Here is a 21,556-nt window from a genome sequence, read left to right as displayed (position 1 = left end):
ATCCACCAACGATCAGACTGGGCCCTCAATCACAATTCCATGTATTCCTGGAAGGGACACCTCAGGCACACCTTCAGTTAAATTTGCACTCCATCCCACAAACTGCCGTGCTGGTTTCTCATTAAGCAGTTGATCCCATCTTTGTTGTGAGGCTCTCCTGCCACCTTTTGGGCGGAGAAGGCACTGTCCCTGCAACAACACAGGCAGACATGTTCAACAGGGCTTCCTGGTTATGTGGGAGGAGCAGATTGTCATTGGTCCCCCCTTGCGAATTTTAATTTACATAAGGAAGACAGAGAGGTATCTGGGAGTAGGCAGTACACACGGACATTGAACTCTATCTTGTGATTTGCAGCCAATTCTAGATTGAGGCAGGAGGAAAGGAGGTGACTTGCCCAAAAATGGCCATCCTGGGAATTCAGCCACCCTGGGGCTCCCAGGTTAGTGTTTCAGTCCTGCGAGCCACTCATATAAATCTCGCCTGATCTCGCCTGATCGAGCGCTGAGTGAGCGTGTTTGAATCCAAGAATCAAATGCCTCTGTCTTAGGAGCAAGAATTGGCAGGCCCTCCCTTGCATCGGGGGTGGAAGTCTATGGGGCAAGTGTCCAGGACTTGCAGAGGAGTACAAGTGCCAGAAAGTGCCACAGTTCTCATCAGCGCCTTTTTTCTGCTCTCTGGCAGCTAGGATATCGACTGATCCCTTCCTTGCAAGAGTGAAAAAAACAACACCTTGAGAGAAAACATGACTTTTTGTGGTTCACATAGAGAGAGAGCAGCCAAATAGCCCTGCTTTGTTTCTGAAAGACGCATCAGAAATTGCTTAAAATGCCAACTGGGGAATCAGGCTCGTTGGTCTAGGGGTATGATTCTCGCTTCGGGTGCGAGAGGTCCCGGATTCAAATCCCGGACGAGCCCATACTGTGGAATTATTTTTAGGCTTCTTATTATATAGGGCCATTTCTTCTTTTCAATGCTATAAGACGCCGTGTATGGTGAGAAAGTTCCTTTCCCTCTACGCTATTTCCCACTTTTGGCGTATAGAATTTCAGTGCCGGACTTCTTTGCAACTGCTTTTCTGGGGTGGACCATCAGTGTAGGAAAATTAAATGCAAAGTGTTTTTCTAGTGTGGTTTCAGGTATGGTTTTAAAATCGCCTTTTGGAATAAAAGGGGTCCTCGTTCCTTTCTTCCAAAGAAAGAGATCGGGTAAGGAGGGTCCAACTTTGAGCTTCATGGACATTGGCCCTTGGTCTGTGCATTCCAGCCCACTACATGCCAAGAAGATTCCTGCAAGCGTGTCTGTTTCTGTAGTGTAGTGGTTATCACGTTCGCTTTACACGCGAAAGGTCCCTGGTTCGAGACCGGTCAGAAAGAGCAGTTTTCTGTTTTTCACACAGTTTGCATTTACTCTCTCAATTTATAGGAAAGCTGAGATAATGGAAGCTGTCTATCCCTCACCAGCGTGACGTACTGTGCTCCAGGGGTATCAGTGACAGCTCAAAAAGAGAAGTGACGATAGTTTGCGCTATTCGTTTGCACGTCCTTGTGTACTGAAGGTTGGGCCTACTTCATGAAAGCAAGGCATGAGAGCAGAAATGGTTTTATTGACCTCACCGAGAGCATACACCTAGAACAAACAAAATGTCTGAAGGATAGAGGCATTTTCATTTCTTGTTCGATGACGGCCATGGAAAAGACAGCAACCATATTGCAGAAGAGAGCAGCATGTGCAGTTGCTTGCTTTGGGTGAAGCATTCACTAACTCGCTGCCAATAACCCCCGGAGCCGGTGCGAAAGGCGACTCTTGTGTGCCTCGGCTCGTTGGTCTAGGGGTATGATTCTCGATTAGGGTGCGAGAGGTCCCGGGTTCAAATCCCGGACGAGCCCTTTTTCAGAGGTAAACATACGAATCCTACTCAAAACTCACAATGCCTGACTATTTCTCATTACACTCGCCGCATTGTTGCACAAAATATTTTGAACCTCATAAGAAACATGGATCACCGTGCTTTTTCTGCCTTCATGCTTAGTCTGTGTGTGTCCCAGGTGATGCTTTCCCAAGCTGTACTTGCTGGCATTTAGGCATCAGATATTTGTCTGTCGATGCCTGCATAAGTCAATTTTTAATACGTCTAATTGCAAGTATGTTGGCTGATATCTCTGCAGTTTTCACACTTGTTCCTCGCTTTCTGAGTGGCTGCTGATAGAGCAGAATAGAAGTAGAGAGAACCCTTGAGAGGAACCTTGCTCTAACAGTAAAACACAGCAAGTGAGTTTCTGTAGTGTAGTGGTCATCACGTTCGCCTAACACGCAAAAGGTCCCCGGTTCGAGACCGGGCAGAAACACTGTGCATGAGCTGCTTTTATGTGCACCCTCTAAAACTTTATTATCTCAATGCAAGCTTAAGAAGAGGCGGTCCTTGAACCCAGCGAGCCATGGGAAACTTCCTTTACTTTTGCAAGACGAAACAAAGTAATCCGCATCCATCAGTGGTCGCTCTTGTGCCTAGCTTTTTTTTTGTCATGCCATGTTGTATTGTGGGGTCTTTACACTTGTGACATTGCTGTGAACGTTGTAAGTGCAAACATTGGCAGGTGCAGTCAGAAAAGTCAGATCTGTGCACACCCAAGGCTGTCAGGATGGCCGAGTGGTCTAAGGCGCCAGACTCAAGAAAGCTTGATCTTCAGTGCAACTGAGACTTCTGGTCTCCTCAAGGAGGCGTGGGTTCAAATCCCACTTCTGACAGGTTTCTTTTACACCCTTAAATCGTCCTGTTTTTTGCAGTGCATTCCCACACACCACAATCTTTGCACGGACCTGTAACATATGACGAGAAATCCACCAACGATCAGACTGGGCCCTCAATCACAATTCCATGTATTCCTGGAAGGGACACCTCAGGCACACCTTCAGTTAAATTTGCACTCCATCCCACAAACTGCCGTGCTGGTTTCTCATTAAGCAGTTGATCCCATCTTTGTCGTGAGGCTCTCCTGCCACCTTTTGGGCGGAGAAGGCACTGTCCCTGCAACAACACAGGCAGACATGTTCAACAGGGCTTCCTGGTTATGTGGGAGGAGCAGATTGTCATTGGTCCCCCCTTGCGAATTTTAATTTACATAAGGAAGACAGAGAGGTATCTGGGAGTCGGCAGTACACACGGACATTGAACTCTATCTTGTGATTTGCAGCCAATTCTAGATTGAGGCAGGAGGAAAGGAGGTGACTTGCCCAAAAATGGCCATCCTGGGAATTCAGCCACCTTGGGGCTCCCAGGTTAGTGTTTCAGTCCTGCGAGCCACTCATATAAATCTCGCCTGATCGAGCCTGATCGAGCGCTGAGTGAGCGTATTTGAATCCAAGAATCAAATGCCTCTGTCTTAGGAGCAAGAATTGGCAGGCCCTCCCTTGCATCTGGGGTAGAAGTCTATGGGGCAAGTGTCCAGGACTTGCAGAGGATTACAAGTGCCAGAAAGTGCCACAGTTCTCATCAGCGCCTTTTTTCTGCTCTCTGGCAGCTAGGATATCGACTGATCCCTTCCTTGCAAGAGTGAAAAAAACAACACCTTGAGAGAAAACATGACTTTTTGTGGTTCACATAGAGAGAGAGCAGCCAAATAGCCCTGCTTTGTTTCTGAAAGACGCATCAGAAATTGCTTAAAATGCCAACTGGGGAATCAGGCTCGTTGGTCTAGGGGTATGATTCTCGCTTCGGGTGCGAGAGGTCCCGGATTCAAATCCCGGACGAGCCCATGCTGTGGAATTATTTTTAGGCTGCTTATTATATAGGGCCATTTCTTCTTTTCAATGCTATAAGACGCCGTGTATGGTGAGAAAGTTCCTTTCCCTCTACGCTATTTCCCACTTTTGGCGTATAGAATTTCAGTGCCGGACTTCTTTGCAACTGCTTTTCTGGGGTGGACCATCAGTGTAGGAAAATTAAATGCAAAGTGTTTTTCTAGTGTGGTTTCAGGTATGGTTTTAAAATCGCCTTTTGGAATAAAAGGGGTCCTCGTTCCTTTCTTCCAAAGAAAGAGATCGGGTAAGGAGGGTCCAACTTTGAGCTTCATGGACATTGGCCCTTGGTCTGTGCATTCCAGCCCACTACATGCCAAGAAGATTCCTGCAAGCGTGTCTGTTTCTGTAGTGTAGTGGTTATCACGTTCGCTTTACACGCGAAAGGTCCCTGGTTCGAGACCGGGCAGAAACAGCAGCTTTCTGTTTTTCACACAGTTTGCATTTACTCTCTCAATTTATAGGAAAGCTGAGATAATGGAAGCTGTCTATCCCTCACCAGCGTGACGTACTGTGCACCAGGGGTATCAGTGACAGCTCAAAAAGAGAAGTGACGATAGTTTGCGCTATTCGTTTGCACGTCCTTGTGTACTGAAGGTTGGGCCTACTTCATGAAAGCAAGGCATGAGAGCAGAAATGGTTTTATTGACCTCACCGAGAGCATACACCTAGAACAAACAAAATGTCTGAAGGATAGAGGTATTTTCATTTCTTGTTCGGTGACGGCCATGGAAAAGACAGCAACCATATTGCAGAAGAGAGCAGCATGTGCAGTTGCTTGCTTTGGGTGAAGCATTCACTAACTCGCTGCCAATAACCCCCGGAGCCGGTGCGAAAGGCGACTCTTGTGTGCCTCGGCTCGTTGGTCTAGGGGTATGATTCTCGCTTAGGGTGCGAGAGGTCCCGGGTTCAAATCCCGGACGAGCCCTTTTTCAGAGGTAAACATACGAATCCTACTCAAAACTCACAATGCCTGACTATTTCTCATTACACTCGCCGCATTGTTGCACAAAATATTTTGAACCTCATAAGAAACATGGATCACCATGCTTTTTCTGCCTTCATGCTTAGTCTGTGTGTGTCCCAGGTGATGCTTTCCCAAGCTGTACTTGCTGGCATTTAGGCATCAGATATTTGTCTGTCGATGCCTGCATAAGTCAATTTTTAATACGTCTAATTGCAAGTATGTTGGCTGATATCTCTGCAGTTTTCACACTTGCTCCTCGCTTTCTGAGTGGCTGCTGATACAGCAGAATAGAAGTAGAGAGAACCCTTGAGAGGAACCTTGCTCTAACAGTAAAACACAGCAAGTGAGTTTCTGTAGTGTAGTGGTCATCACGTTCGCCTAACACGCGAAAGGTCCCCGGTTCGAAACCGGGCAGAAACACTGTGCATGAGCTGCTTTTATGTGCACCCTCTAAAACCTTATTATCTCAATGCAAGCTTAAGAAGAGGCGGTCCTTGAACCCAGCGAGCCATGGGAAACTTTCTTTACTTTTGCAAGACGAAACAAAGTAATCCGCATCCATCAGTGGTCGCTCTTGTGCCTAGCTTTTTTTTTGTCATGCCATGTTGTATTGTGGGGTCTTTACACTTGTGACATTGCTGTGAACGTTGTAAGTGCAAACATTGGCAGGTGCAGTCAGAAGAGTCAGATCTGTGCACACCCAGGGCTGTCAGGATGGCCGAGTGGTCTAAGGCGCCAGACTCAAGAGAATTTGATCTTCAGTGCAACTGAGACTTCTGGTCTCCTCATGGAGGCGTGGGTTCAAATCCCACTTCTGACAGGTTTCTTTTACACCCTTAAATCGTCCTGTTTTTTGCAGTGCATTCCCCACACACCACAATCTTTGCACGGACCTGTAACATATGACGAGAAATCCACCAACGATCAGGCTGGGCCCTCAATCACAATTCCATGTATTCCTGGAAGGGACACCTCAGGCACACCTTCCGTTAAATTTGCACTCCATCACACAAACTGCCGTGCTGGTTTCTCATTAAGCAGTTGATCCCATCTTTGTTGTGAGGCTCTCCTGCCACCTTTTGGGCGGAGAAGGCACTGTCCCTGCAACAACACAGGCAGACATGTTCAACAGGGCTTCCAGGTTATGTGGGAGGAGCAGATTGTCATTGGTCCCCCCTTGCGAATTTTAATTTACATAAGGAAGACAGAGAGGTATCTGGGAGTAGGCAGTACACACGGACATTGAACTCTATCTTGTGATTTGCAGCCAATTCTAGATTGAGGCAGGAGGAAAGGAGGTGACTTGCCCAAAAATGGCCATCCTGGGAATTCAGCCACCCTGGGGCTCCCAGGTTAGTGTTTCAGTCCTGCGAGCCACTCATATAAATCTCGCCTGATCGAGCCTGATCGAGCGCTGAGTGAGCGTGTTTGAATCCAAGAATCAAATGCCTCTGTCTTAGGAGCAAGAATTGGCAGGCCCTCCCTTGCATCTGGGGTGGAAGTCTATGGGGCAAGTGTCCAGGACTTGCAGAGGAGTACAAGTGCCAGAAAGTGCCACAGTTCTCATCAGCGCCTTTTTTCTGCTCTCTGGCAGCTAGGATATCGACTGATCCCTTCCTTGCAAGAGTGAAAAAAACAACACCTTGAGAGAAAACATGACTTTTTGTGGTTCACATAGAGAGAGAGCAGCCAAATAGCCCTGCTTTGTTTCTGAAAGACGCATCAGAAATTGCTTAAAATGCCAACTGGGGAATCAGGCTCGTTGGTCTAGGGGTATGATTCTCGCTTCGGGTGCGAGAGGTCCCGGATTCAAATCCCGGACGAGCCCATGCTGTGGAATTATTTTTAGGCTTCTTATTATATAGGGCCATTTCTTCTTTTCAATGCTATAAGACGCCGTGTATGGTGAGAAAGTTCCTTTCCCTCTACGCTATTTCCCACTTTTGGCGTATAGAATTTCAGTGCCGGACTTCTTTGCAACTGCTTTTCTGGGGTGGACCATCAGTGTAGGAAAATTAAATGCAAAGTGTTTTTCTAGTGTGGTTTCAGGTATGGTTTTAAAATCGCCTTTTGGAATAAAAGGGGTCCTCGTTCCTTTCTTCCAAAGAAAGAGATCGGGTAAGGAGGGTCCAACTTTGAGCTTCATGGACATTGGCCCTTGGTCTGTGCATTCCAGCCCACTACATGCCAAGAAGATTCCTGCAAGCGTGTCTGTTTCTGTAGTGTAGTGGTTATCACGTTCGCTTTACACGCGAAAGGTCCCTGGTTCGAGACCGGGCAGAAACAGCAGCTTTCTGTTTTTCACACAGTTTGCATTTACTCTCTCAATTTATAGGAAAGCTGAGATAATGGAAGCTGTCTATCCCTCACCAGCGTGACGTACTGTGCACCAGGGGTATCAGTGACAGCTCAAAAAGAGAAGTGACGATAGTTTGCGCTATTCGTTTGCACGTCCTTGTGTACTGAAGGTTGGGCCTACTTCATGAAAGCAAGGCATGAGAGCAGAAATGGTTTTATTGACCTCACCGAGAGCATACACCTAGAACAAACAAAATGTCTGAAGGATAGAGGTATTTTCATTTCTTGTTCGATGACGGCCATGGAAAAGACAGCAACCATATTGCAGAAGAGAGCAGCATGTGCAGTTGCTTGCTTTGGGTGAAGCATTCACTAACTCGCTGCCAATAACCCCCGGAGCCGGTGCGAAAGGCGACTCTTGTGTGCCTCGGCTCGTTGGTCTAGGGGTATGATTCTCGCTTAGGGTGCGAGAGGTCCCGGGTTCAAATCCCGTACGAGCCCTTTTTCAGAGGTAAACATACGAATCCTACTCAAAACTCACAATGCCTGACTATTTCTCATTACACTCGCCGCATTGTTGCACAAAATATTTTGAACCTCATAAGAAACATGGATCACCATGCTTTTTCTGCCTTCATGCTTAGTCTGTGTGTGTCCCAGGTGATGCTTTCCCAAGCTGTACTTGCTGGCATTTAGGCATCAGATATTTGTCTGTCGATGCCTGCATAAGTCAATTTTTAATACGTCTAATTGCAAGTATGTTGGCTGATATCTCTGCAGTTTTCACACTTGCTCCTCGCTTTCTGAGTGGCTGCTGATACAGCAGAATAGAAGTAGAGAGAACCCTTGAGAGGAACCTTGCTCTAACAGTAAAACACAGCAAGTGAGTTTCTGTAGTGTAGTGGTCATCACGTTCGCCTAACACGCGAAAGGTCCCCGGTTCGAAACCGGGCAGAAACACTGTGCATGAGCTGCTTTTATGTGCACCCTCTAAAACCTTATTATCTCAATGCAAGCTTAAGAAGAGGCGGTCCTTGAACCCAGCGAGCCATGGGAAACTTCCTTTACTTTTGCAAGACGAAACAAAGTAATCCGCATCCATCAGTGGTCGCTCTTGTGCCTAGCTTTTTTTTTGTCATGCCATGTTGTATTGTGGGGTCTTTACACTTGTGACATAACTGTGAACGTTGTAAGTGCAAACATTGGCAGGTGCAGTCAGAAGAGTCAGATCTGTGCACACCCAGGGCTGTCAGGATGGCCGAGTGGTCTAAGGCGCCAGACTCAAGAGAGTTTGATCTTCAGTGCAACTGAGACTTCTGGTCTCCTCATGGAGGCGTGGGTTCAAATCCCACTTCTGACAGGTTTCTTTTACACCCTTAAATCGTCCTGTTTTTTGCAGTGCATTCCCCACACACCACAATCTTTGCACGGACCTGTAACATATGACGAGAAATCCACCAACGATCAGGCTGGGCCCTCAATCACAATTCCATGTATTCCTGGAAGGGACACCTCAGGCACACCTTCCGTTAAATTTGCACTCCATCACACAAACTGCCGTGCTGGTTTCTCATTAAGCAGTTGATCCCATCTTTGTTGTGAGGCTCTCCTGCCACCTTTTGGGCGGAGAAGGCACTGTCCCTGCAACAACACAGGCAGACATGTTCAACAGGGCTTCCAGGTTATGTGGGAGGAGCAGATTGTCATTGGTCCCCCCTTGCGAATTTTAATTTACATAAGGAAGACAGAGAGGTATCTGGGAGTAGGCAGTACACACGGACATTGAACTCTATCTTGTGATTTGCAGCCAATTCTAGATTGAGGCAGGAGGAAAGGAGGTGACTTGCCCAAAAATGGCCATCCTGGGAATTCAGCCACCCTGGGGCTCCCAGGTTAGTGTTTCAGTCCTGCGAGCCACTCATATAAATCTCGCCTGATCGAGCCTGATCGAGCGCTGAGTGAGCGTGTTTGAATCCAAGAATCAAATGCCTCTGTCTTAGGAGCAAGAATTGGCAGGCCCTCCCTTGCATCTGGGGTGGAAGTCTATGGGGCAAGTGTACAGGACTTGCAGAGGAGTACAAGTGCCAGAAAGTGCCACAGTTCTCATCAGCGCCTTTTTTCTGCTCTCTGGCAGCTAGGATATCGACTGATCCCTTCCTTGCAAAAGTGAAAAAAACAACACCTTGAGAGAAAACATGACTTTTTGTGGTTCACATAGAGAGAGAGCAGCCAAATAGCCCTGCTTTGTTTCTGAAAGACGCATCAGAAATTGCTTAAAATGCCAACTGGGGAATCAGGCTCGTTGGTCTAGGGGTATGATTCTCGCTTCGGGTGCGAGAGGTCCCGGATTCAAATCCCGGACGAGCCCATGCTGTGGAATTATTTTTAGGCTGCTTATTATATAGGGCCATTTCTTCTTTTCAATGCTATAAGACGCCGTGTATGGTGAGAAAGTTCCTTTCCCTCTACGCTATTTCCCACTTTTGGCGTATAGAATTTCAGTGCCGGACTTCTTTGCAACTGCTTTTCTGGGGTGGACCATCAGTGTAGGAAAATTAAATGCAAAGTGTTTTTCTAGTGTGGTTTCAGGTATGGTTTTAAAATCGCCTTTTGGAATAAAAGGGGTCCTCGTTCCTTTCTTCCAAAGAAAGAGATCGGGTAAGGAGGGTCCAACTTTGAGCTTCATGGACATTGGCCCTTGGTCTGTGCATTCCAGCCCACTACATGCCAAGAAGATTCCTGCAAGCGTGTCTGTTTCTGTAGTGTAGTGGTTATCACGTTCGCTTTACACGTGAAAGGTCCCTGGTTCGAGACCGGGCAGAAACAGCAGCTTTCTGTTTTTCACACAGTTTGCATTTACTCTCTCAACTTATAGGAAAGCTGAGATAATGGAAGCTGTCTAACCCTCACCAGCGTGATGTACTGTGCTCCAGGGGCATCAGTGACAGCTCAAAAAGAGAAGTGACGATAGTTTGCGCTATTCGTTTGCACGTCCTTGTGTACTGAAGGTTGGGCCTACTTCATGAAAGCAAGGCATGAGAGCAGAAATGGTTTTATTGACCTCACCGAGAGCATACACCTAGAACAAACAAAATGTCTGAAGGATAGAGGCATTTTCATTTCTTGTTCGATGACGGCCATGGAAAAGACAGCAACCATGTTGCAGAAGAGAGCAGCATGTGCAGTTGCTTGCTTTGGGTGAAGCATTCACTAACTCGCTGCCAATAACCCCCGGAGCCGGTGCGAAAGGCAACTCTTGTGTGCCTCGGCTCGTTGGTCTAGGGGTATGATTCTCGCTTAGGGTGCGAGAGGTCCCGGGTTCAAATCCCGGACGAGCCCTTTTTCAGAGGTATACATACGAATCCTACTCAAAACTCACAATGCCTGACTATTTCTCATTACACTCGCCGCATTGTTGCACAATATATTTTGAACCTCATAAGAAACATGGATCACCATGCTTTTTCTGCCTTCAAGCTTAGTCTGTGTGTGTCCCAGGTGATGCTTTCCCAAGCTGTACTTGCTGGCATTTAGGCATCAGATATTTGTCTGTCGATGCCTGCATAAGTCAATTTTTAATACGTCTAATTGCAAGTATGTTGGCTGATATCTCTGCAGTTTTCACACTTGCTCCTCGCTTTCTGAGTGGCTGCTGATACAGCAGAATAGAAGTAGAGAGAACCCTTGAGAGGAACCTTGCTCTAACAGTAAAACACAGCAAGTGAGTTTCTGTAGTGTAGTGGTCATCACATTCACCTAACACGCGAAAGGTCCCCGGTTCGAGACCGGGCAGAAACACTGTGCATGAGCTGCTTTTATGTGCACCCTCTAAAACCTTATTATCTCAATGCAAGCTTAAGAAGAGGCGGTCCTTGAACCCAGCGAGCCATGGGAAACTTCCTTTACTTTTGCAAGACGAAACAAAGTAATCCGCATCCATCAGTGGTCGCTCTTGTGCCTAGCTTTTTTTTTGTCATGCCATGTTGTATTGTGGGGTCTTTACACTTGTGACATTGCTGTGAATGTTGTAAGTGCAAACATTGGCAGGTGCAGTCAGAAGAGTCAGATCTGTGCACACCCAGGGCTGTCAGGATGGCCGAGTGGTCTAAGGCGCCAGACTCAAGAGAGCTTGATCTTCAGTGCAACTGAGACTTCTGGTCTCCTCATGGAGGCGTGGGTTCAAATCCCACTTCTGACAGGTTTCTTTTACACCCTTAAATCGTCCTGTTTTTTGCAGTGCATTCCCCACACACCACAATCTTTGCACGGACCTGTAACATATGACGAGAAATCCACCAACGATCAGGCTGGGCCCTCAATCACAATTCCATGTATTCCTGGAAGGGACACCTCAGGCACACCTTCCGTTAAATTTGCACTCCATCACACAAACTGCCGTGCTGGTTTCTCATTAAGCAGTTGATCCCATCTTTGTCGTGAGGCTCTCCTGCCACCTTTTGGGCGGAGAAGGCACTGTCCCTGCAACAACACAGGCAGACATGTTCAACAGGGCTTCCTGGTTATGTGGGAGGAGCAGATTGTCATTGGTCCCCCCTTGCGAATTTTAATTTACATAAGGAAGACAGAGAGGTATCTGGGAGTAGGCAGTACACACGGACATTGAACTCTATCTTGTGATTTGAAGCCAATTCTAGATTGAGGCAGGAGGAAAGGAGGTGACTTGCCCAAAAATGGCCATCCTGGGAATTCAGCCACCCTGGGGCTCCCAGGTTAGTGTTTCAGTCCTGCGAGCCACTCATATAAATCTCGCCTGATCGAGCCTGATCGAGCGCTGAGTGAGCGTGTTTGAATCCAAGAATCAAATGCCTCTGTCTTAGGAGCAAGAATTGGCAGGCCCTCCCTTGCATCTGGGGTGGAAGTCTATGGGGCAAGTGTCCAGGACTTGCAGAGGAGTACAAGTGCCAGAAAGTGCCACAGTTCTCATCAGCGCCTTTTTTCTGCTCTCTGGCAGCTAGGATATCGACTGATCCCTTCCTTGCAAGAGTGAAAAAAACAACACCTTGAGAGAAAACATGACTTTGTGTGGTTCACATAGAGAGAGAGCAGCCAAATAGCCCTGCTTTGTTTCTGAAAGACGCATCAGAAATTGCTTAAAATGCCAACTGGGGAATCAGGCTCGTTGGTCTAGGGGTATGATTCTCGCTTCGGGTGCGAGAGGTCCCGGATTCAAATCCCGGACGAGCCCATGCTGTGGAATTATTTTTAGGCTTCTTATTATATAGGGCCATTTCTTCTTTTCAATGCTATAAGACGCCGTGTATGGTGAGAAAGTTCCTTTCCCTCTACGCTATTTCCCACTTTTGGCGTATAGAATTTCAGTGCCGGACTTCTTTGCAACTGCTTTTCTGGGGTGGACCATCAGTGTAGGAAAATTAAATGCAAAGTGTTTTTCTAGTGTGGTTTCAGGTATGGTTTTAAAATCGCCTTTTGGAATAAAAGTGGTCCTCGTTCCTTTCTTCCAAAGAAAGAGATCGGGTAAGGAGGGTCCAACTTTGAGCTTCATGGACATTGGCCCTTGGTCTGTGCATTCCAGCCCACTACATGCCAAGAAGATTCCTGCAAGCGTGTCTGTTTCTGTAGTGTAGTGGTTATCACGTTCGCTTTACACGCGAAAGGTCCCTGGTTCGAGACCGGGCAGAAAGAGCAGTTTTCTGTTTTTCACACAGTGTGCATTTACTCTCTCAATTTATAGGAAAGCTGAGATAATGGAAGCTGTCTATCCCTCACCAGCGTGACGTACTGTGCTCCAGGGGTATCAGTGACAGCTCAAAAAGAGAAGTGACGATAGTTTGCGCTATTCGTTTGCACGTCCTTGTGTACTGAAGGTTGGGCCTACTTCATGAAAGCAAGGCATGAGAGCAGAAATGGTTTTATTGACCTCACCGAGAGCATACACCTAGAACAAACAAAATGTCTGAAGGATAGAGGCATTTTCATTTCTTGTTCGATGACGGCCATGGAAAAGACAGCAACCATATTGCAGAAGAGAGCAGCATGTGCAGTTGCTTGCTTTGGGTGAAACATTCACTAACTCGCTGCCAATAACCCCCGGAGCCGGTGCGAAAGGCGACTCTTGTGTGCCTCGGCTCGTTGGTCTAGGGGTATGATTCTTGATTAGGGTGCGAGAGGTCCCGGGTTCAAATCCCGGACGAGCCCTTTTTCAGAGGTAAACATACGAATCCTACTCAAAACTCACAATGCCTGACTATTTCTCATTACACTCGCCGCATTGTTGCACAAAATATTTTGAACCTCATAAGAAACATGGATCACCGTGCTTTTTCTGCCTTCATGCTTAGTCTGTGTGTGTCCCAGGTGATGCTTTCCCAAGCTGTACTTGCTGGCATTTAGGCATCAGATATTTGTTTGTCGATGCCTGCATAAGTCAATTTTTAATACGTCTAATTGCAAGTATGTTGGCTGATATCTCTGCAGTTTTCACACTTGTTCCTCGCTTTCTGAGTGGCTGCTGATAGAGCAGAATAGAAGTAGAGAGAACCCTTGAGAGGAACCTTGCTCTAACAGTAAAACACAGCAAGTGAGTTTCTGTAGTGTAGTGGTCATCACGTTCGCCTAACACGCGAAAGGTCCCCGGTTCGAGACCGGGCAGAAACACTGTGCATGAGCTGCTTTTATGTGCACCCTCTAAAACCTTATTATCTCAATGCAAGCTTAAGAAGAGGCGGTTCTTGAACCCAGCGAGCCATGGGAAACTTCCTTTACTTTTGCAAGACGAAACAAAGTAATCCGCATCCATCAGTGGTCGCTCTTGTGCCTAGCTTTTTTTTTGTCATGCCATGTTGTATTGTGGGGTCTTTACACTTGTGACATTGCTGTGAACGTTGTAAGTGCAAACATTGGCAGGTGCAGTCAGAAGAGTCAGATCTGTGCACACCCAAGGCTGTCAGGATGGCCGAGTGGTCTAAGGCGCCAGACTCAAGAGAGCTTGATCTTCAGTGCAACTGAGACTTCTGGTCTCCTCATGGAGGCGTGGGTTCAAATCCCACTTCTGACAGGTTTCTTTTACACCCTTAAATCGTCCTGTTTTTTGCAGTGCATTCCCACACACCACAATCTTTGCACGGACCTGTAACATATGACGAGAAATCCACCAACGATCAGACTGGGCCCTCAATCACAATTCCATGTATTCCTGGAAGGGACACCTCAGGCACACCTTCAGTTAAATTTGCACTCCATCCCACAAACTGCCGTGCTGGTTTCTCATTAAGCAGTTGATCCCATCTTTGTTGTGAGGCTCTCCTGCCACCTTTTGGGCGGAGAAGGCACTGTCCCTGCAACAACACAGGCAGACATGTTCAACAGGGCTTCCTGGTTATGTGGGAGGAGCAGATTGTCATTGGTCCCCCCTTGCGAATTTTAATTTACATAAGGAAGACAGAGAGGTATCTGGGAGTAGGCAGTACACACGGACATTGAACTCTATCTTGTGATTTGCAGCCAATTCTAGATTGAGGCAGGAGGAAAGGAGGTGACTTGCCCAAAAATGGCCATCCTGGGAATTCAGCCACCCTGGGGCTCCCAGGTTAGTGTTTCAGTCCTGCGAGCCACTCATATAAATCTCGCCTGATCTCGCCTGATCGAGCGCTGAGTGAGCGTGTTTGAATCCAAGAATCAAATGCCTCTGTCTTAGGAGCAAGAATTGGCAGGCCCTCCCTTGCATCGGGGGTGGAAGTCTATGGGGCAAGTGTCCAGGACTTGCAGAGGAGTACAAGTGCCAGAAAGTGCCACAGTTCTCATCAGCGCCTTTTTTCTGCTCTCTGGCAGCTAGGATATCGACTGATCCCTTCCTTGCAAGAGTGAAAAAAACAACACCTTGAGAGAAAACATGACTTTTTGTGGTTCACATAGAGAGAGAGCAGCCAAATAGCCCTGCTTTGTTTCTGAAAGACGCATCAGAAATTGCTTAAAATGCCAACTGGGGAATCAGGCTCGTTGGTCTAGGGGTATGATTCTCGCTTCGGGTGCGAGAGGTCCCGGATTCAAATCCCGGACGAGCCCATACTGTGGAATTATTTTTAGGCTTCTTATTATATAGGGCCATTTCTTCTTTTCAATGCTATAAGACGCCGTGTATGGTGAGAAAGTTCCTTTACCTCTACGCTATTTCCCACTTTTGGCGTATAGAATTTCAGTGCCGGACTTCTTTGCAACTGCTTTTCTGGGGTGGACCATCAGTGTAGGAAAATTAAATGCAAAGTGTTTTTCTAGTGTGGTTTCAGGTATGGTTTTAAAATCGCCTTTTGGAATAAAAGGGGTCCTCGTTCCTTTCTTCCAAAGAAAGAGATCGGGTAAGGAGGGTCCAACTTTGAGCTTCATGGACATTGGCCCTTGGTCTGTGCATTCCAGCCCACTACATGCCAAGAAGATTCCTGCAAGCGTGTCTGTTTCTGTAGTGTAGTGGTTATCACGTTCGCTTTACACGCGAAAGGTCCCTGGTTCGAGACCGGTCAGAAAGAGCAGTATTCTGTTTTTCACACAGTTTGCATTTACTCTCTCAATTTATAGGAAAGCTGAGATAATGGAAGCTGTCTATCCCTCACCAGCGTGACGTACTGTGCTCCAGGGGTATCAGTGACAGCTCAAAAAGAGAAGTGACGATAGTTTGCGCTATTCGTTTGCACGTCCTTGTGTACTGAAGGTTGGGCCTACTTCATGAAAGCAAGGCATGAGAGCAGAAATGGTTTTATTGACCTCACCGAGAGCATACACCTAGAACAAACAAAATGTCTGAAGGATAGAGGCATTTTCATTTCTTGTTCGATGACGGCCATGGAAAAGACAGCAACCATATTGCAGAAGAGAGCAGCATGTGCAGTTGCTTGCTTTGGGTGAAGCATTCACTAACTCGCTGCCAATAACCCCCGGAGCCGGTGCGAAAGGCGACTCTTGTGTGCCTCGGCTCGTTGGTCTAGGGGTATGATTCTCGATTAGGGTGCGAGAGGTCCCGGGTTCAAATCCCGGACGAGCCCTTTTTCAGAGGTAAACATACGAATCCTACTCAAAACTCACAATGCCTGACTATTTCTCATTACACTCGCCGCATTGTTGCACAAAATATTTTGAACCTCATAAGAAACATGGATCACCGTGCTTTTTCTGCCTTCATGCTTAGTCTGTGTGTGTCCCAGGTGATGCTTTCCCAAGCTGTACTTGCTGGCATTTAGGCATCAGATATTTGTCTGTCGATGCCTGCATAAGTCAATTTTTAATACGTCTAATTGCAAGTATGTTGGCTGATATCTCTGCAGTTTTCACACTTGTTCCTCGCTTTCTGAGTGGCTGCTGATAGAGCAGAATAGAAGTAGAGAGAACCCTTGAGAGGAACCTTGCTCTAACAGTAAAACACAGCAAGTGAGTTTCTGTAGTGTAGTGGTCATCACGTTCGCCTAACACGCAAAAGGTCCCCGGTTCGAGACCGGGCAGAAACACTGTGCATGAGCTGCTTTTATGTGCACCCTCTAAAACTTTATTATCTCAATGCAAGCTTAAGAAGAGGCGGTCCTTGAACCCAGCGAGCCATGGGAAACTTCCTTTACTTTTGCAAGACGAAACAAAGTAATCCGCATCCATCAGTGGTCGCTCTTGTGCCTAGCTTTTTTTTTGTCATGCCATGTTGTATTGTGGGGTCTTTACACTTGTGACATTGCTGTGAACGTTGTAAGTGCAAACATTGGCAGGTGCAGTCAGAAAAGTCAGATCTGTGCACACCCAAGGCTGTCAGGATGGCCGAGTGGTCTAAGGCGCCAGACTCAAGAAAGCTTGATCTTCAGTGCAACTGAGACTTCTGGTCTCCTCAAGGAGGCGTGGGTTCAAATCCCACTTCTGACAGGTTTCTTTTACACCCTTAAATCGTCCTGTTTTTTGCAGTGCATTCCCACACACCACAATCTTTGCACGGACCTGTAACATATGACGAGAAATCCACCAACGATCAGACTGGGCCCTCAATCACAATTCCATGTATTCCTGGAAGGGACACCTCAGGCACACCTTCAGTTAAATTTGCACTCCATCCCACAAACTGCCGTGCTGGTTTCTCATTAAGCAGTTGATCCCATCTTTGTCGTGAGGCTCTCCTGCCACCTTTTGGGCGGAGAAGGCACTGTCCCTGCAACAACACAGGCAGACATGTTCAACAGGGCTTCCTGGTTATGTGGGAGGAGCAGATTGTCATTGGTCCCCCCTTGCGAATTTTAATTTACATAAGGAAGACAGAGAGGTATCTGGGAGTCGGCAGTACACACGGACATTGAACTCTATCTTGTGATTTGCAGCCAATTCTAGATTGAGGCAGGAGGAAAGGAGGTGACTTGCCCAAAAATGGCCATCCTGGGAATTCAGCCACCTTGGGGCTCCCAGGTTAGTGTTTCAGTCCTGCGAGCCACTCATATAAATCTCGCCTGATCGAGCCTGATCGAGCGCTGAGTGAGCGTATTTGAATCCAAGAATCAAATGCCTCTGTCTTAGGAGCAAGAATTGGCAGGCCCTCCCTTGCATCTGGGGTAGAAGTCTATGGGGCAAGTGTCCAGGACTTGCAGAGGAGTACAAGTGCCAGAAAGTGCCACAGTTCTCATCAGCGCCTTTTTTCTGCTCTCTGGCAGCTAGGATATCGACTGATCCCTTCCTTGCAAGAGTGAAAAAAACAACACCTTGAGAGAAAACATGACTTTTTGTGGTTCACATAGAGAGAGAGCAGCCAAATAGCCCTGCTTTGTTTCTGAAAGACGCATCAGAAATTGCTTAAAATGCCAACTGGGGAATCAGGCTCGTTGGTCTAGGGGTATGATTCTCGCTTCGGGTGCGAGAGGTCCCGGATTCAAATCCCGGACGAGCCCATGCTGTGGAATTATTTTTAGGCTGCTTATTATATAGGGCCATTTCTTCTTTTCAATGCTATAAGACGCCGTGTATGGTGAGAAAGTTCCTTTCCCTCTACGCTATTTCCCACTTTTGGCGTATAGAATTTCAGTGCCGGACTTCTTTGCAACTGCTTTTCTGGGGTGGACCATCAGTGTAGGAAAATTAAATGCAAAGTGTTTTTCTAGTGTGGTTTCAGGTATGGTTTTAAAATCGCCTTTTGGAATGAAAGGGGTCCTCGTTCCTTTCTTCCAAAGAAAGAGATCGGGTAAGGAGGGTCCAACTTTGAGCTTCATGGACATTGGCCCTTGGTCTGTGCATTCCAGCTCACTACATGCCAAGAAGATTCCTGCAAGCGTGTCTGTTTCTGTAGTGTAGTGGTTATCACGTTCGCTTTACACGCGAAAGGTCCCTGGTTCGAGACCGGGCAGAAACAGCAGCTTTCTGTTTTTCACACAGTTTGCATTTACTCTCTCAATTTATAGGAAAGCTGAGATAATGGAAGCTGTCTATCCCTCACCAGCGTGACGTACTGTGCTCCAGGGGTATCAGTGACAGCTCAAAAAGAGAAGTGACGATAGTTTGCGCTATTCGTTTGCACGTCCTTGTGTACTGAAGGTTGGGCCTACTTCATGAAAGCAAGGCATGAGAGCAGAAATGGTTTTATTGACCTCACCGAGAGCATACACCTAGAACAAACAAAATGTCTGAAGGATAGAGGCATTTTCATTTCTTGTTCGATGACGGCCATGGAAAAGACAGCAACCATATTGCAGAAGAGAGAAGCATGTACAGTTGCTTGCTTTGGGTGAAGCATTCACTAACTCGCTGCCAATAACCCCCGGAGCCGGTGCGAAAGGCAACTTTTGTGTGCCTCGGCTCGTTGGTCTAGGGGTATGATTCTCGCTTAGGGTGCGAGAGGTCCCGGGTTCAAATCCCGGACGAGCCCTTTTTCAGAGGTAAACATACGAATCCTACTCAAAACTCACAATGCCTGACTATTTCTCATTACACTCGCCGCATTGTTGCACAAAATATTTTGAACCTCATAAGAAACATGGATCACCATGCTTTTTCTGCCTTCATGCTTAGTCTGTGTGTGTCCCAGGTGATGCTTTCCCAAGCTGTACTTGCTGGCATTTAGGCATCAGATATTTGTCTGTCGATGCCTGCATAAGTCAATTTTTAATACGTCTAATTGCAAGTATGTTGGCTGATATCTCTGCAGTTTTCACACTTGCTCCTCGCTTTCTGAGTGGCTGCTGATACAGCAGAATAGAAGTAGAGAGAACCCTTGAGAGGAACCTTGCTCTAACAGTAAAACACAGCAAGTGAGTTTCTGTAGTGTAGTGGTCATCACGTTCACCTAACACGCGAAAGGTCCCCGGTTCGAGACCGGGCAGAAACACTGTGCATGAGCTGCTTTTATGTGCACCCTCTAAAACCTTATTATCTCAATGCAAGCTTAAGAAGAGGCGGTCCTTGAACCCAGCGAGCCATGGGAAACTTCCTTTACTTTTGCAAGACGAAACAAAGTAATCCGCATCCATCAGTGGTCGCTCTTGTGCCTAGCTTTTTTTTTGTCATGCCATGTTGTTTTGTGGGGTCTTTACACTTGTGACATTTCTGTGAACGTTGTAAGTGCAAACATTGGCAGGTGCAGTCAGAAGAGTCAGATCTGTGCACACCCAGGGCTGTCAGGATGGCCGAGTGGTCTAAGGCGCCAGACTCAAGAGAGCTTGATCTTCAGTGCAACTGAGACTTCTAGGCCCTCCTGGAGGCGTGGGTTAAATTCCCACTTCTGACAGGTTTCTTTTACACCCTTAAATCGTCCTGTTTTTTGCAGTGCATTCCCCACACACCACAATCTTTGCACGGACCTGTAACATATGACGAGAAATCCACCAACGATCAGGCTGGGCCCTCAATCACAATTCCATGTATTCCTGGAAGGGACACCTCAGGCACACCTTCCGTTAAATTTGCACTCCATCACACAAACTGCCGTGCTGGTTTCTCATTAAGCAGTTGATCCCATCTTTGTTGTGAGGCTCTCCTGCCACCTTTTGGGCGGAGAAGGCACTGTCCCTGCAACAACACAGGCAGACATGTTCAACAGGGCTTCCTGGTTATGTGGGAGGAGCAGATTGTCATTGGTCCCCCCTTGCGAATTTTAATTTACATAAGGAAGACAGAGAGGTATCTGGGAGTAGGCAGTACACACGGACATTGAACTCTATCTTGTGATTTGCAGCCAATTCTAGATTGAGGCAGGAGGAAAGGAGGTGACTTGCCCAAAAATGGCCATCCTGGGAATTCAGCCACCCTGGGGCTCCCAGGTTAGTGTTTCAGTCCTGCGAGCCACTCATATAAATCTCGCCTGATCGAGCCTGATCGAGCGCTGAGTGAGCGTGTTTGAATCCAAGAATCAAATGCCTCTGTCTTAGGAGCAAGAATTGGCAGGCCCTCCCTTGCATCTGGGGTGGAAGTCTATGGGGCAAGTGTCCAGGACTTGCAGAGGAGTACAAGTGCCAGAAAGTGCCACACTTCTCATCAGCGCCTTTTTTCTGCTCTCTGGCAGCTAGGATATCGACTGATCCCTTCCTTGCAAGAGTGAAAAAAACAACACCTTGAGAGAAAACATGACTTTTTGTGGTTCACATAGAGAGAGAGCAGCCAAATAGCCCTGCTTTGTTTCTGAAAGACGCATCAGAAATTGCTTAAAATGCCAACTCGGGAATCAGGCTCGTTGGTCTAGGGGTATGATTCTCGCTTCGGGTGCGAGAGGTCCCGGATTCAAATCCCGGACGAGCCCATGCTGTGGAATTATTTTTAGGCTTCTTATTATATAGGGCCATTTCTTCTTTTCAATGCTATAAGACGCCGTGTATGGTGAGAAAGTTCCTTTCCCTCTACGCTATTTCCCACTTTTGGCGTATAGAATTTCAGTGCCGGACTTCTTTGCAACTGCTTTTCTGGGGTGGACCATCAGTGTAGGAAAATTAAATGCAAAGTGTTTTTCTAGTGTGGTTTCAGGTATGGTTTTAAAATCGCCTTTTGGAATAAAAGGGGTCCTCGTTCCTTTCTTCCAAAGAAAGAGATCGGGTAAGGAGGGTCCAACTTTGAGCTTCATGGACATTGGCCCTTGGTCTGTGCATTCCAGCCCACTACATGCCAAGAAGATTCCTGCAAGCGTGTCTGTTTCTGTAGTGTAGTGGTTATCACGTTCGCTTTAAACGCGAAAGGTCCCTGGTTCGAGACCAGGCAGAAACAGCAGCTTTCTGTTTTTCACACAGTTTGCATTTACTCTCTCAATTTATAGGAAAGCTGAGATAATGGAAGCTGTCTATCCCTCACCAGCGTGACGTACTGTGCTCCAGGGGTATCAGTGACAGCTCAAAAAGAGAAGTGACGATAGTTTGCGCTATTCGTTTGCACGTCCTTGTGTACTGAAGGTTGGGCCTACTTCATGAAAGCAAGGCATGAGAGCAGAAATGGTTTTATTGACCTCACCGAGAGCATACACCTAGAACAAACAAAATGTCTGAAGGATAGAGGCATTTTCATTTCTTGTTCGATGACGGCCATGGAAA

General features: G+C 47.0%; 16 non-coding genes across 16 annotated transcripts; all 16 read left to right on the top strand.

Annotated features, from left to right (window-relative positions):
- The first annotated feature begins 2,634 nt into the window (after positions 1 to 2,634).
- On the top strand, positions 2,635 to 2,746 carry TRNAL-CAA (transfer RNA leucine (anticodon CAA)). Its single transcript has 2 exons — positions 2,635 to 2,672; positions 2,701 to 2,746. It is a non-coding gene; the product is annotated as a tRNA-Leu (tRNA).
- A 1,392-nt stretch (positions 2,747 to 4,138) lies between these two features.
- On the top strand, positions 4,139 to 4,211 carry TRNAV-UAC (transfer RNA valine (anticodon UAC)). The gene has a single exon. It is a non-coding gene; the product is annotated as a tRNA-Val (tRNA).
- Positions 4,212 to 4,652: 441 nt separating this feature from the next.
- On the top strand, positions 4,653 to 4,724 carry TRNAP-AGG (transfer RNA proline (anticodon AGG)). The gene has a single exon. It is a non-coding gene; the product is annotated as a tRNA-Pro (tRNA).
- Positions 4,725 to 5,110: 386 nt separating this feature from the next.
- On the top strand, positions 5,111 to 5,183 carry TRNAV-AAC (transfer RNA valine (anticodon AAC)). Its single transcript has one exon. It is a non-coding gene; the product is annotated as a tRNA-Val (tRNA).
- A 288-nt stretch (positions 5,184 to 5,471) lies between these two features.
- Positions 5,472 to 5,583, top strand: TRNAL-CAA (transfer RNA leucine (anticodon CAA)). The gene is made up of 2 exons: positions 5,472 to 5,509; positions 5,538 to 5,583. It is a non-coding gene; the product is annotated as a tRNA-Leu (tRNA).
- A 1,393-nt stretch (positions 5,584 to 6,976) lies between these two features.
- On the top strand, positions 6,977 to 7,049 carry TRNAV-UAC (transfer RNA valine (anticodon UAC)). The gene has a single exon. It is a non-coding gene; the product is annotated as a tRNA-Val (tRNA).
- An 899-nt stretch (positions 7,050 to 7,948) lies between these two features.
- Positions 7,949 to 8,021, top strand: TRNAV-AAC (transfer RNA valine (anticodon AAC)). The gene has a single exon. It is a non-coding gene; the product is annotated as a tRNA-Val (tRNA).
- A 288-nt stretch (positions 8,022 to 8,309) lies between these two features.
- TRNAL-CAA (transfer RNA leucine (anticodon CAA)) lies at positions 8,310 to 8,421 on the top strand. Its single transcript has 2 exons — positions 8,310 to 8,347; positions 8,376 to 8,421. It is a non-coding gene; the product is annotated as a tRNA-Leu (tRNA).
- Positions 8,422 to 9,814: 1,393 nt separating this feature from the next.
- Positions 9,815 to 9,887, top strand: TRNAV-UAC (transfer RNA valine (anticodon UAC)). Its single transcript has one exon. It is a non-coding gene; the product is annotated as a tRNA-Val (tRNA).
- A 441-nt stretch (positions 9,888 to 10,328) lies between these two features.
- Positions 10,329 to 10,400, top strand: TRNAP-AGG (transfer RNA proline (anticodon AGG)). Its single transcript has one exon. It is a non-coding gene; the product is annotated as a tRNA-Pro (tRNA).
- A 747-nt stretch (positions 10,401 to 11,147) lies between these two features.
- TRNAL-CAA (transfer RNA leucine (anticodon CAA)) lies at positions 11,148 to 11,259 on the top strand. Its single transcript has 2 exons — positions 11,148 to 11,185; positions 11,214 to 11,259. It is a non-coding gene; the product is annotated as a tRNA-Leu (tRNA).
- A 2,365-nt stretch (positions 11,260 to 13,624) lies between these two features.
- On the top strand, positions 13,625 to 13,697 carry TRNAV-AAC (transfer RNA valine (anticodon AAC)). The gene has a single exon. It is a non-coding gene; the product is annotated as a tRNA-Val (tRNA).
- Positions 13,698 to 13,985: 288 nt separating this feature from the next.
- On the top strand, positions 13,986 to 14,097 carry TRNAL-CAA (transfer RNA leucine (anticodon CAA)). The gene is made up of 2 exons: positions 13,986 to 14,023; positions 14,052 to 14,097. It is a non-coding gene; the product is annotated as a tRNA-Leu (tRNA).
- Positions 14,098 to 16,822: 2,725 nt separating this feature from the next.
- On the top strand, positions 16,823 to 16,934 carry TRNAL-CAA (transfer RNA leucine (anticodon CAA)). Its single transcript has 2 exons — positions 16,823 to 16,860; positions 16,889 to 16,934. It is a non-coding gene; the product is annotated as a tRNA-Leu (tRNA).
- A 1,392-nt stretch (positions 16,935 to 18,326) lies between these two features.
- Positions 18,327 to 18,399, top strand: TRNAV-UAC (transfer RNA valine (anticodon UAC)). The gene has a single exon. It is a non-coding gene; the product is annotated as a tRNA-Val (tRNA).
- A 441-nt stretch (positions 18,400 to 18,840) lies between these two features.
- TRNAP-AGG (transfer RNA proline (anticodon AGG)) lies at positions 18,841 to 18,912 on the top strand. Its single transcript has one exon. It is a non-coding gene; the product is annotated as a tRNA-Pro (tRNA).
- Positions 18,913 to 21,556: the final 2,644 nt, after the last annotated feature.

The sequence above is a fragment of the Triturus cristatus genome, chromosome 10 (genome assembly GCF_964204655.1).
Source record: "Triturus cristatus chromosome 10, aTriCri1.1, whole genome shotgun sequence".
Lineage (NCBI taxonomy): Eukaryota > Metazoa > Chordata > Amphibia > Caudata > Salamandridae > Triturus > Triturus cristatus.
The sequence above is the reverse complement of the archived record's forward strand: the minus strand, read 5'-3'. Positions and strand labels throughout refer to the sequence as shown.